Source organism: Mesoplodon densirostris, chromosome 1 (genome assembly GCF_025265405.1).
Source record: "Mesoplodon densirostris isolate mMesDen1 chromosome 1, mMesDen1 primary haplotype, whole genome shotgun sequence".
Classification (NCBI taxonomy): Eukaryota; Metazoa; Chordata; class Mammalia; order Artiodactyla; family Ziphiidae; genus Mesoplodon; species Mesoplodon densirostris.
Window position 1 is genome coordinate 19,454,330 of NC_082661.1, and position 12,654 is coordinate 19,466,983.

Genomic DNA, 12,654 nt, shown 5'->3' on the forward strand with positions numbered 1-12,654 from the left:
AACATCCCTAATCATCAGAGAAATGCAAATCAAACCCACAATGAGATATCACCTCACATCTGTCAGAATGGTTATCATCAAAAAGATCACAAATGTTGGTGAGAATGTGAAGAAAAAGGAACACTTGTACCTTGTTGGCTTCAGTAGTTGTGGTGTGCGGGCTCTAGAGTGCAGGCTCGGTAGTTGTGGGCATGGGCTTAGTTGCTCCACGGCATGTGGTATCTTCCTGGACGAAGGCTCGAACCCGTGTCCCCTGCATTAGCAAGTGGATTCTTAACCACTGCTCCACTGTAGAAAACAGTATGGAGGGTCCTCAAAAAACGAAAAATAGAACTACCAAAAGATCTAGGAATACCACTCCTGGGTATGTATCCAAAGAAAATGAAAACAGTATTTTAAAAGATACGTGCACCCTGATATTCATAGGAGCATTATTTACAATAGCCAAGAAATGGAAGTGTCCAGCAACAGATGAATGGATAAACAAGATGTGATATATATATATGGACTTTAAGGGTATTATGATTAGGGAAATAAGTCAGAAGTAGAAAGACAAATATTGTATGATATCATTTATATGTGGAATCTAAAAAATAAAACAAAGTAGTGAATATAACAAAAAGGAATCAGACTCACAAATATAGAGTACAGACTAGTGGTTACCAGTGGGGAGAGAGGAGAAGGGAGGGGCAGGATGCAGATGGCAGATTAAGAAGTACAAACGATTATGTATAAAATAAACAAGTTATAAGGCTATATTGTACAGCACAGGGAATATAGCCAATATTTTATAATAACTATACATAGAGTTTAATGTTTAAAAATTGTGAGTCACTATGTTGTACACCTACAACTTATATAATATTGTAATCAACTATACTAATTTTTTTAAAAAAGAATAGCATTATAGCTAAATTGTCACAGAAAGAAAGGAAGGAAGGAAGGAAGGAAGAGAGAAAGAGAGAGAAAGAAAGAAAGAAAGAAAGAAAGAAAGAAAGAGAAAGAAAGAAAGGAAGGAAGAAAGAAAGAAATGCTTCCAATGGTGGACTTACTAAAGTGACCTTGGGTGAGTTAGTTACCCTGTCTGTTCCTCAGTTTTCTTATCTGTCAAACAGTGTTGTGAAGATTAACTAAGGTAATAATATGTAAAGTACCTGGAGCAGTGCCTGACATAAGCAAGTTCTGTATGTGTGTTTGCTATTTGTTATTATCGCATAGACATTTAAAAGGCAGGCTCCTCACTACTTGAAAAGGTCTTGGACTAGAGACCTTCCCTGACCATCCTATTTCACGTTGCACTCACCCAACTACCCACTCCTTCGGTTGTCAAATAATATACAAGATGCTCAGTTAAATTTGAATTTCAGATAAATGAATCATTTTTAGTGCAAGCACATCCCATGCAACATTTGAGACATACTTACACTGAATAAAAAGTATTGGCTGTTTACCTGAAATTCAAATTTAACTGGGTTTCCTATATTTTTATTTGCTAAATCTAGCACACCTACCTATCCCTTATCCTGTTAAATAATTCCAGGCAGTGAAAAGTGTTATAAAAGTGTCATTTTTAACGTGTTTATCCTAATGTCTTCCTCAAGGATGTAAACTCCAGGAGAGCAGGATCCTGTCTCTGTTCTATCTATCTGTATTTCCAGGGCTCAGCAGCATACCTGGCCCATGGCAGGAACATAACACAAAGGTGTTTTTATAATGACTGAATAAAGGATCTTTGCAGGGCAAGGGAGACTCCCTTGGAAGCATCCAACATTCTGCTTTTCTGGTCTTTCTCAAACGCTACTTTAAAAAATCTTTCCAAGCAACATTTCAGTCCACGTACCTCGGTCTGAGCACTCCGTGTTCACAGCCTGGGGACCCCGATCCTTCTCAGAGCTTGGACTTCCATCTGGGCTTTGGCGTGGGGTTACGAAACACGGTCTATTTTTTCTTTGAACTGTGAAGAGTCAATTCTCTGCATTCCAATTCTGTCACAGTCCTGGGCTCCACAGACTACAACAAATGGACTTGCCTTATGCTAATGGCATTTCATTTATCATTATGGTGCCAAATGAGGGGAGACCATTAAGTTGGGCATGATGTTTTATTAGTGTGTTTTTCTGAGGTCTATGACTCGGCATAACACAAGGAATAAAAATGACCTAAATCGCGCTTCATGAGACATTTTCAGTCTACACTTGCTCAGCCGCCCAAGCCTGGTGATGCCTTTGATAAATAGCATCAGACTTCCAGTCTTCCCTTTTAAAGCATCATTGTAGGTGCGGCTGGAATTTCATTTAATTTGATTTTTTTTGCATTTTGTAATAACTCTTGTTTTCCATAAAAATGAAAATCACTCAATTATTTTTGACCTTTAGTTTAAAACAATACAGACTTTAGGGACTTATTACCTTGGGCCTGAAATTGGCAACATTTGCCACACTGTTTAAAAAGGGTGTTTCTGAATGTGGTTGAAATTGTTCATAGGCCTTTCTGATTTGGAGTGTCATATTTGCAGTGTCCGATGTACTGCATTTAAACAGAAATGGCTCTCTCTTTGCTTTGGAATTGAGTGGGTGGTTATTCAAGAAGCACTTTTATAGGAAAACACGGGTTTGTAAGGGACTGACGTGGTGGAGGGCGGTTACTCTGTCTTGCCTCCTGGATTTGGCATTATGAGGACCTAATTATCTAAAAGTTAGTTACTCTGCCCTCAAACTCCTGTAACAGCGTTTAAAAGAAAAAAGAGGAACGCTAAAATAAATGGGCTTGCCCAAGTGCCACTGGACAGTTTTCAAAAGGTCTCTTCAAAAGGGACAGCTGGGGCTTCCCTGGTGGCGCAGTGGTTGAGAGTCCGCCTGCCGATGCAGGGGACGCGGGTTCGTGCCCCGGTCCGGGAAGATCGCACATGCCACGGAGCGGCTGGGCCCGTGAGCCATGGCCGCTGAGCCTACGCGTCTGGAGCCTGTGCTCCACAACGGGAGAGGCCACAACAATGAGAGACCAGCGTACAAGAAAAAAAAAAAAAAAAAAAACGGGACAGCTGATGAGACCTGGGTTTCAAGCCTTCCTTTCTAGCTGGAAACCGAAGGGAACTCTGCAGCTTACACAAAGCCATATTTCAAGGATGTAAATATTGTTTCACAGACTCCAGCAGTCAGTTTCAGAATACATGAGGGCTTTTTTTCCCCTTTGAGTCAATAACTCATCAGGGAAAAAAAAAAGCAGCATGCATAAAGGTGTTAGTTAGCAACATCATCAATACCAGCAAGAAGAAATGGGAAGCAATCTCTACGTGCAGCATTCTGGAATTGTTAAGTAAATTATTGTGTGTGGACCATGATGAAAGATAATGCATTCATTGAAATGATAATTAGAAAGATTCAAATAAATAGAAAATGTTTAAGCTAAAGTATCAAGTGAGAGAAAAATTACCAAATAATATGGAAATTGTGATTGCAACCATATCAGTATAACTATGTAGATGAATACAAATTGAAAAAGGAGGCAAAAATGAAAATAATAGTTGCATAGAATTAGTTGGATTGAAGGTAATTACCATTTTAAAGAATAATTTTGAAAAGCTAAAAATTATTTTTTAAATAATGGTTTTAAAAAAAGCAATGGCAGAAATGTACAATCAGTTTAAATTTTTTTTTTTTTTTTTTTTTGCGTGATGCGGGCTTCTCATGGCTGTGGCCTCTCTTGTTGCGGAGCACAGGCTCTGGACGCGCAGGCTCAACAGCCATGGCTCATGGGCCCAGCTGCTCCGCGGCATGTGGGATCCTCCCAGACTGGGGCATGAACCCGCGTCCCCTGCATTTGCAGGCAGACTCTCAACCACTGCGCCACCAGGGAAGCCCAGTTTAAATCTTTGAATGCAGTCTACTTCTTAGTTCACGAGACCACAGAGCTAATTAGTGGCAGGTCCTGGTTTAAAACCAGGTTTTTCCACCTGTAAAGCCCATATTCTTAACCAGTATTCTGTAACACCTCTTTTGCTATCAAAGACTCAATCCTGCCATACATTATTGAAAAATGTGTCAATTACACTAAATGTCTATTTAATTCAGCATAACAAAAGTTTGTTTTTTTTTTATTACGTGGGGTTTTCTTGTTCTTTTGTTTTGTTTTATTTGATTTCTTCTGCTTTACGTCATTATCTTGAAATAGAGCATGGGTGCATGTGTATGCGGCTGGGCAGGGGTGGGGATGGAGGGGAGTGGGGTATTGTTCCAGATCATAGAAGGCCCTGGTTATTTAGATCTTCTGTGGCTGATGACTGCTACAGATTCTCTAATCAGGATTCCTAGGCCCGGGGAGCCTGTGGCTACCTGCCTCCTTTGAGGAAATGTCTGGTATTAAATAATCTTTGCAAGCCTGTATGACCCGGTTGTCTTGCCCTAGTGGTACAAAACCATGATGACCTTAAACTCTTCTTCCCCTAGGCCTGTTCATATGAATTGCCATCCCTCTATAACACATTCAGAGCCCGTCAGTCATTCTGGATTCAGACTTAGAGATCTTATTAACATGAATTGTATTTTAAGAATCGGAGCAGAGGAAAATAACATATGCTTGCATTAACGGGAGAAAACAGTAGCAATTGCTTCTGCATATTATGGTTGGGTCTCAGATTCGATGAACTCTGAAATGAGATGGAAAATATAATAAGCATGACTCTGAAAATTGAATAATCAGTGCTCCACAGGGATCCAATTGTAATGGATGGAAAGACATAAGTAAAATAAAAGGATTGTTTGCTCTTAAACTTTTCTGAGACTGTCACCATAGAAGTGGACTTATCTCTCCAAACAATTGCCAGCTGAGATGTAGAATAAGGACCACAACTCCCAAATGTGAAGTATCACATTTTAAGTCAAGTTTTGAAAAAAACAAATCCAGACTTTTCAATTTATAAGATTAATCTTCTATCTTTCCTCTAATAACAAGTAAATTGAATCTGCAAAATTATGTCCAGTATATGATTTTCAACTGTGTAATTATTGTTTAAAGATACATGTCTTCAATTTCTTGTTTCCTTTTGAAATTCAAGTCCATTTCAAATCTTTTGTTAATAAGCAATTTAGTTCTCAGAGAATAGTTTCTTTGTGTTGGTAATTGTTATATTTACACAAAGGAAATAGTGAAATACAATCTCTTCCAAAAAGAACATTCTAAAACATTCCACTGAGTGCAAAAGCATGACCCTGCAGTGTCAGAATTTCTCCTGGTGATGCCAACAAAAACTCCTTGAGCTATTTTACAAGGAACTAAAAAGAAAGTCTGATTCCTCTGAATCATATGTCTGTCCCTTTCAAGTGTGATGGTTGAGGAAATATTGAAACATCTCAATAGCAATTGTGAAAGTGAATATACAGCAACTATAAATTTACTACTTGATACTTTGACATTAGATCTTTCCACTGTGGCTTGAGTTTACTTCTTAGGCAACAATACCTTCCAGGCAAGTGTGTTTTCTGCTCATTTGATATAGTTACCAATGTGAATTTTTTCCTAAGGTGAAGAATAGACATTAGTTAATATACCAACAAACATGTATGGGTCACCTCCTGACCACATGGCAGGCACTCTGCCAAGAGCTGCAGGAGACACAAGTCTAAGTAAGACTGCCCCACCCTCACTAGTGTCCAGTCTGGTCAAGGAAATGAGATGAATAGGATTTTGAAAAGCAAAGGAGAGATGATAAGAGAGCCAATGGCAGGCATGGGGCACAGCGGGGAGGGAGGGGACAAAGGCTTGGAGAGGTGGAATACAAGCGATGTTTAGAAAAGAGGAAGTAAATATATATAATGATTGCTATCATCACATTTATTATGCACCAGGCACAGTGCTAAATGTTTCGTTTACAATAAGTTGTGTAGAGTGACCAACTCATCCCAGCATGTGGGGGGTTTTCCCATTTTAGCACGCATCCCGCATACAAACTGGGCCTACTGGTCACCTACATGCATTTCTTACAATGACCTTATGAGATTTATCTTACTATCATTCTCAGTTTACAGAGGAGGGGATGGATGGTTAGGAGGCAGAGGAACTTATCCAAGATGGCACAGTTGCTACTATACGGGGAGCTGAGATATGAAAAAGAGTGCTCCTAATTATTAATGCAAGACATGAATCCTTAGGCTAAAATGGAACATTTTCATGGCATAGCTCCAAGAGATCAAAATGAAAAAAGGAAGTTGGTACAAAATTGTGGTGGGATTCAAATCCAAGGATTTTTCCTGTGGGTACTTAAGAGTCATTGAAGGTTTCTGAGTAGTAGAACATGGTGGAAGCTTTCCTGATTAATTTGACATTCATGGCACCAAAGCAACAGTTCAAATCAATGATTTGTTCAGCCACTCTTCCTATCTCTAGAAATCTACAACCTTACCCCACTTAAGGCTACTTCTCCCAAACCGCAAACAAACCAAAGAAAGCTTTTTGAAGATCAAAGAAATGTCCTCCTATCCCCAATTCATTTCAAGATTTTTTTCCTTTACTGGATAGTATTTTTCCCAAGTTTCTCTCAATAGCAGAAACTAGAAGTACTTGAAAGGCTGTAAGTGGTTTTGCTTAAACACACTTCTTTTATAGCCTATTATACCTCAAATCTCATTTTCTTAAAGAAATAACAAGTAGAACAGGTGCTGGGTCTAGGCTTCTCCCTGAGAGATGAGAGCAGAAGCCTGTCAAAAAATGTGTCATGTGGCATGATTTAGAGTCTGTGTGTATGTATATCTTTTGTTATTTTACCAATTTCCTGTGAGTTTGTTTATTCCCTTTCATTGTCTTTTATTCTGAACTGTTATACGGTTATTTGAGAAAGGGGGGGGATGCTCTTTCTATCTGTTGAGATGTATGCCATCTGAGACCAGCATCATTCCATGGTCTGGTGCAAGAGAGCCAAGCAGACAAAAGTTCATTCAGAGGGAAGGTGGTAATTTTCATGAAGTACATCTCGCTGTCTGACTCAAGGAGATACATTATGCAAAAACCTGAAACAGGGAGCCTTTGTGCTGGGAACATCCTTTTAACTGCATTCCATAGTTCTTCCTGCCAAGTCACCAGATCCAGACATTCCCAAGCTCCTGCTTGTTGGAAATTGAAATCATTCCCTTCGCAGAAGCAACCCATCCTTCTTTGTGAGGTCCCATCCAGTTGGTCAGAATGCCTTTCTGGGAGTTTATGTGGCGATAAATTATATAAAGGAATTAAACAGAAACCCCATTCGTAATGTTGCCAATATTCCCCACACACATGAACTATTTAATGAAAATCAGGAGCTAGGGAATTGAATTTGTACACAAAGAACCTATTAAGATGGATATTCTCTGAATGCTAATGCAAGTTCGTTGCTGTTTTTTTCTAAAGACCTTTTTTTTATTAAAGTTTACTTACCCATTTATAGCTATTACAAAATATTGGCTATATTCCTTGTGTTGTACAATATATCCTTGTAGCTTATTTTATTCTTAATAGTTTGTACCTCTTACTGCCCTACCCCTATATTGGCCCTTCTCCCTCTCCCCACTGGTAACCAGTAGTTAGTTCTCTATATCTGTGAGTCCGCTTCCTTTTTGTTGTACTCACTAGTTTGTCTTATTTTTTAGGTTCCACATGTAAGTGATATCATACAGTATCTGTCTTTGTGTGTCTGACTTATTTCATTTAGCATAATGCCCTCCAAGTCCATCCATGTTGCTTCAAATGCCAAAATTTCATTCTTTTTTATGGCTGAGTAGTATTCCATTGTATATACATACCACATTTTCTTTATCCATTCATCTGTTGATGGGCACTTTGGTTGCTTCCATATCTTGGCAATTGTAAATAATGCTGCTGTGAATATTGAGACCTTTGCATATACCCAAGAGCTGTCCCTTGTTTTGCTTTTAGTGACAGGGAAACAGTCATTTAGTAATTTTCTGCCTCAGTTGATTCAACACAGAATGGGATATCCAGAGATATTTTTGAAGTCCAGGGACATTCTGAATATGGAAACCAAAGGGTGGAACCCCCCCAGATGGTTGGTACCATCTGCTAAGGAGTAGGATGTGTGAATAGCCAAAGGACCCTTACTCTTCCATGGATGAGTGGACTCCATCAAATTAAAAAGAAGGTGGTTTCTGCTAAACATGAGTATAGGCAGCTGAAGGAATTGTTTAGAATGGGGACAGTTCAGAGTCTTGCTTTGACCCTCTATCTTTAAGTCAGTTGGACCATTCCACAGAGGTCCAAAAGAATACTCTAGCATAGTGGTTCCCTTCCCTGTCTGTACATTAAAGTCACCTGTGGACTTTTAAGATGCCCTGTGCCTGATCACAGCAGATGAATTAAATCAACATTTGGTTATGGGAGAATCCAGACAACTGTATGTATTTTTATGTGCCTACAATCAGGGTCCTTTCAGGATGCAAAAATCCAGAAACAAAGAACTTAATTAAAATAATTTTTAAAAAATTTAACCAGTTAGTGAGGAATGTAGGAAGCAGCTACTACCACTACAGGTGGGGGAAACAAAGGAATGAAGTCAGGGCTATTAAAACTTACAGTGTAGAGAAGGGTCCCTGCAGTGCAGAGACCCTGACCTCTGGGAGGAGTGGGTGCTGTCACTTGTTGCTGGTGTCTGAGCTCAGAGGAAGAATCCCGTGGAGCTGAATGAAACAACCCAGACTTCAGAAGAGCTTGTATCTGGTTTGCTAGAGCTTGTATCTCAGATACAAATGGTTCTGGGATTGTGGCAAAACTGGAAACTGAAACGACTTTTTGCTACTAGAACCAACTGCTGTGGCCAGGGTAACATTGATAGGAACAGAAAGCAAAGGGGATGGAGGAAAATCCTTTCTCCATAGTCCATCATTTCAGTCTCCTTTAGCGCCCCCTGTTGGCAGAGCTGATAAAGGAGTAATACTGTTGGCTGGGATTCCCAGTCCTAGCATTTCAAAGTGAAGCATAGAAGGGTGAATTTGAGGTAAGAAATAAGCATTAATAACCATAACTGTTTGCCCCAGGTGATTCTATTGGGAAGGCAGTGTTAAGAACTACTGACTATGGGAAGTTTGGATTTAGGACTGTCCTAGGCATTTCTGGTTTGCTTTTGTTTTGCCCCAGTCCCTAGTCAGTTCAACTTGCCCATTATCACCCTGCTTCTTTATTTTCCATGTTTTCCTTTGGTCTCTTGGCCTTTGGGTTCCCACAGTGATGGCTTAGATTTGGCCCATGCGCTCCCCCAGCTTTGAGGAACTCTGGCCCTCGCTAGCTCTACCCGACCCAAGGCTGGGCAGTTAGAGGAGAGGGATTGGATTCTGGTTTCCATGGAGTCTGTTTTGGCTTATAATTCAGGGAACATATTTCCCTGGAAGCAGCCAGCTCTGGTGCTCCATTACCACTTTGTGTTGATGGCCAGTCCCAACAGTGGTTTGCTGTCACTGGCTTTGAAGAGAGCCCAAATAGGAAAAGTCAGTTATCCTGTGCATTGTCACTGAATAAAAACATGTGAAATATGAAAGTTGAAGTCATGCCTCTGCTTTTGCTCTCTGGAGAGCTTGATTGGGTTCTTTCGATTAGTTGTGGGCTTCCTCACTTACAAAACACCCAACCAGTTAGATCAGAAGAGAAATAAAGCTAGTTCTTCCCATCCTGAGGACCTCCCATATACATAGAAACATGATGAATCCTCATTCAAATCACTAGAATGAGCATCATCAGGTTTTGGTCATTCATTTAACAAATGTGTACTCTGCACTTACTGTGATCTAGGTTGGGTTCCATGCACTAGAGGTATAGCAGTGAACAAAGCAAAGTGATTCTCCTCACGTAGGTCACAGACTAAGGAGGAAGAGAGACAATAAGTAAATAACTAAACTTATAATGTACTATAAGTAAACTTATAATGGCATATTAGTTAGATATTCCTGTGTAACAAATTACCTCAAATTTAGTACCTTAAAACAACAAAGATATATTATCTCATAGCTTCTGAGAGTCAGGAGACTGTTGGGTGATTTGGCTTAGTGTCTCTCAAGAGGTTGTAGTCAAGTTGTCATGAGGGTTGATCTGAAGATGTGTCTGGCTTTGGAGGATCTGCTTCCAAGTTCACTCATGTGGCATCATCATGAGGCTCTGTTCCTCACCATGTGGACCTCCCCGGAGATCTATTCACAACCTGGCACTTGGCTTCCCCTGGAGTGAGTGACCCAGGAGAAAGAGTGGTCAAGATGGAAGCCATGGTATCCTTTATAACCTAACCTTGGAAGCGGCATACCTTTGCCTCTGCCATATCGTTCTTAACCATGATCAAATACGGGAGGGGACTACCTGGGGGCATGGACACCAGGATAGAGGGATCTTCAGTCTGTCTTGGAGGTGGGCTACTATGGGTGGTAATAAGTGCCATGGAGGATACAAAGCAGGGTAAAAGGGTGGGGAGGAAGACAGTGTTTGGAGTGACTATTGCTCTTGATACAGATGGTCAGATGACTTCACTGATACAGAGAAAAGACTTGAAGAAATTGAGGGAGTAGCTTTGTGGCTTCCACCTAGAGGTCACCTTTTCCGGGAAGACTTCCCTCAGCTCCTGCCCCACCCATCAGATTCACTAAGAACCCCTACTGTGTGCTCCCAGAGCACCCACGTGTACTCTCTGAAAGCTCTCATCACCCTGTGGTGTCTTCTTTCTTTCTCTGCCACTAGAGGGTGAGTTCTTTAGTGCCATGGACAATGTTTTATTCATCTTTGTATCCCCAGTAAAAAAATTAGGAAATTTGATGAGTGAATAAAGTGAATGAATAAATTTACTTCCTCTGCAGTCTTTTTTGGGGAATCTAGTTTGAACTCCTCTTTAACACTATGTTTTTAAAAAATTAAACGTCAGTGGTTGGGGGACTTTCAAGATGGTGGAGGAGTAAGACCTTCTGCCCCACAAATACATCAAAAATACATCTACACGTGGAACAACTCCTACAGGACACCTACTGAATGCTGGCAGAAGACCTCAGACCTCCCAGAAGGCAAGAAACTCCCCACGTACCTGGGTAGGCCAAAAGAAAAAAGGAAAAACAGAGACAAAAGGATAGGGACGGGACCTGCACCAGTGGGAGGGAGCTGTGAAGGAGGAAAAGTTTCCACACACTAGGAAGCCCCTTCGTGGGTGGAGACTGTGGGTGGCGGAGGCGGGGAGCTTTGGAGCCACGGAGGAGAGCGCAGCCACAGGGGTGCGGAGGGCAAAGCGGAGAGATTCCCGCACAGAGGATCGGTGCCGACCACCACTCACCAGCCTGAGACGCTTGTCTGCTCACTCGCCGGGGTGGGTGGGGGCTGGGAGCTGAGGCTCCAGCTTTGGAAGTCGGATCCCAGGGAGAGGACTCGGGATGGCTGCATGAACAATGGGGCTAGTGCACCTCAGCTAGCTGGGAGGGAGTCTGGGAAAAAGTCTGGATCTGCCTAAGAAGCAAGAGGCCATTGTTTCAGGGTGCTGAGGAGAGGGGATTCCTTTCCTGTCTGCCCACAGAAGGCAGAGCACTGCCTATACAAGCTCTAGAGATGGGCACAAGCCATGGCTATCAGCTCAGACAGCAGAAACGGGCATGAAATGCTAACGCTGCTGCTGCAGGCACCAAGACGCCTGTGTGCAAGCACAACTCACTATCCACACCTCCCCTCCTGGGAGCCTGTGCAGCCCGCCACTGCCAGGGTCCCATGATCCAGGGACAACTTCCCCAGGAGAACACACGGTATGCCTCAGGCTGTTGCAATGTCACACTGGCCTCTGCACAGGCTCGCCACGCATACCATACCCCTCCCTCCCCCCAGCCTGAGTGAGCCAGAGCCCTCTAATCAGCTGCTCCTTTAACCCTGCCCTGTCTGGGCGGGAACAGAAGCCTGATGGAGACCTACACCCAGCGGCGGGGCCAAAACCAAAGCTGAACCCCAGGAGCTGTGTGACCAAAGAAGAGAAAGGGAAATTTCTCCCAGCAGCCTCAGGAATGGTGAATTAAATCCCCACAGTCAACTTGAGGTACCCTGCATCTGTGGAATACCTGAATAGACAATGAATCAACCCAAAATTGAGGCGGTGGACTTTGGGAGCAACTGTAGACTTGGGATTTGCTGTCTGCAACTGACTTGTTTCTGATTTTTATGTTTATCTTAGTATAGCTTTTAGCACTTGTTATCATTGGTGGATTTCTGTATTGGTCTGGTTGCTCTCTTCTTTTTTTATTACTTTTTAATTTTTTTATTTTAATAATATTTTTTATTTTAATTATTATTATTTTTATTTATCTATTTTTTTCTTTCATTTTCTCTCCCTTTTCTTCTGAGCTGTGTGGCTGACATGGTCTTGGTGCTCTGGGCTGGTGTGAGGCCTGAGTCTCTGAGGTAGGAGAGCCAAGTTCAGGACACTGGACCACCAGAGACCTCCCAGCCTCACGTAATATCAATCAGAGAGAGCTCTTCCAGAGATATCCATCTCAGCGCTAAGACCCAGCTCCACCCAACAGCCAGCAAGCTCCAGTGCTGGATGCCCCATGCCAAACAACTAGCAAGACAGGAACACAACCCCAACCATTAGCAGAGAGGCTGCCTAAAATCATAATAAGTTCACAGACACCCAAAAACACACCACTGGACGCAGCCCTACCCACCAGA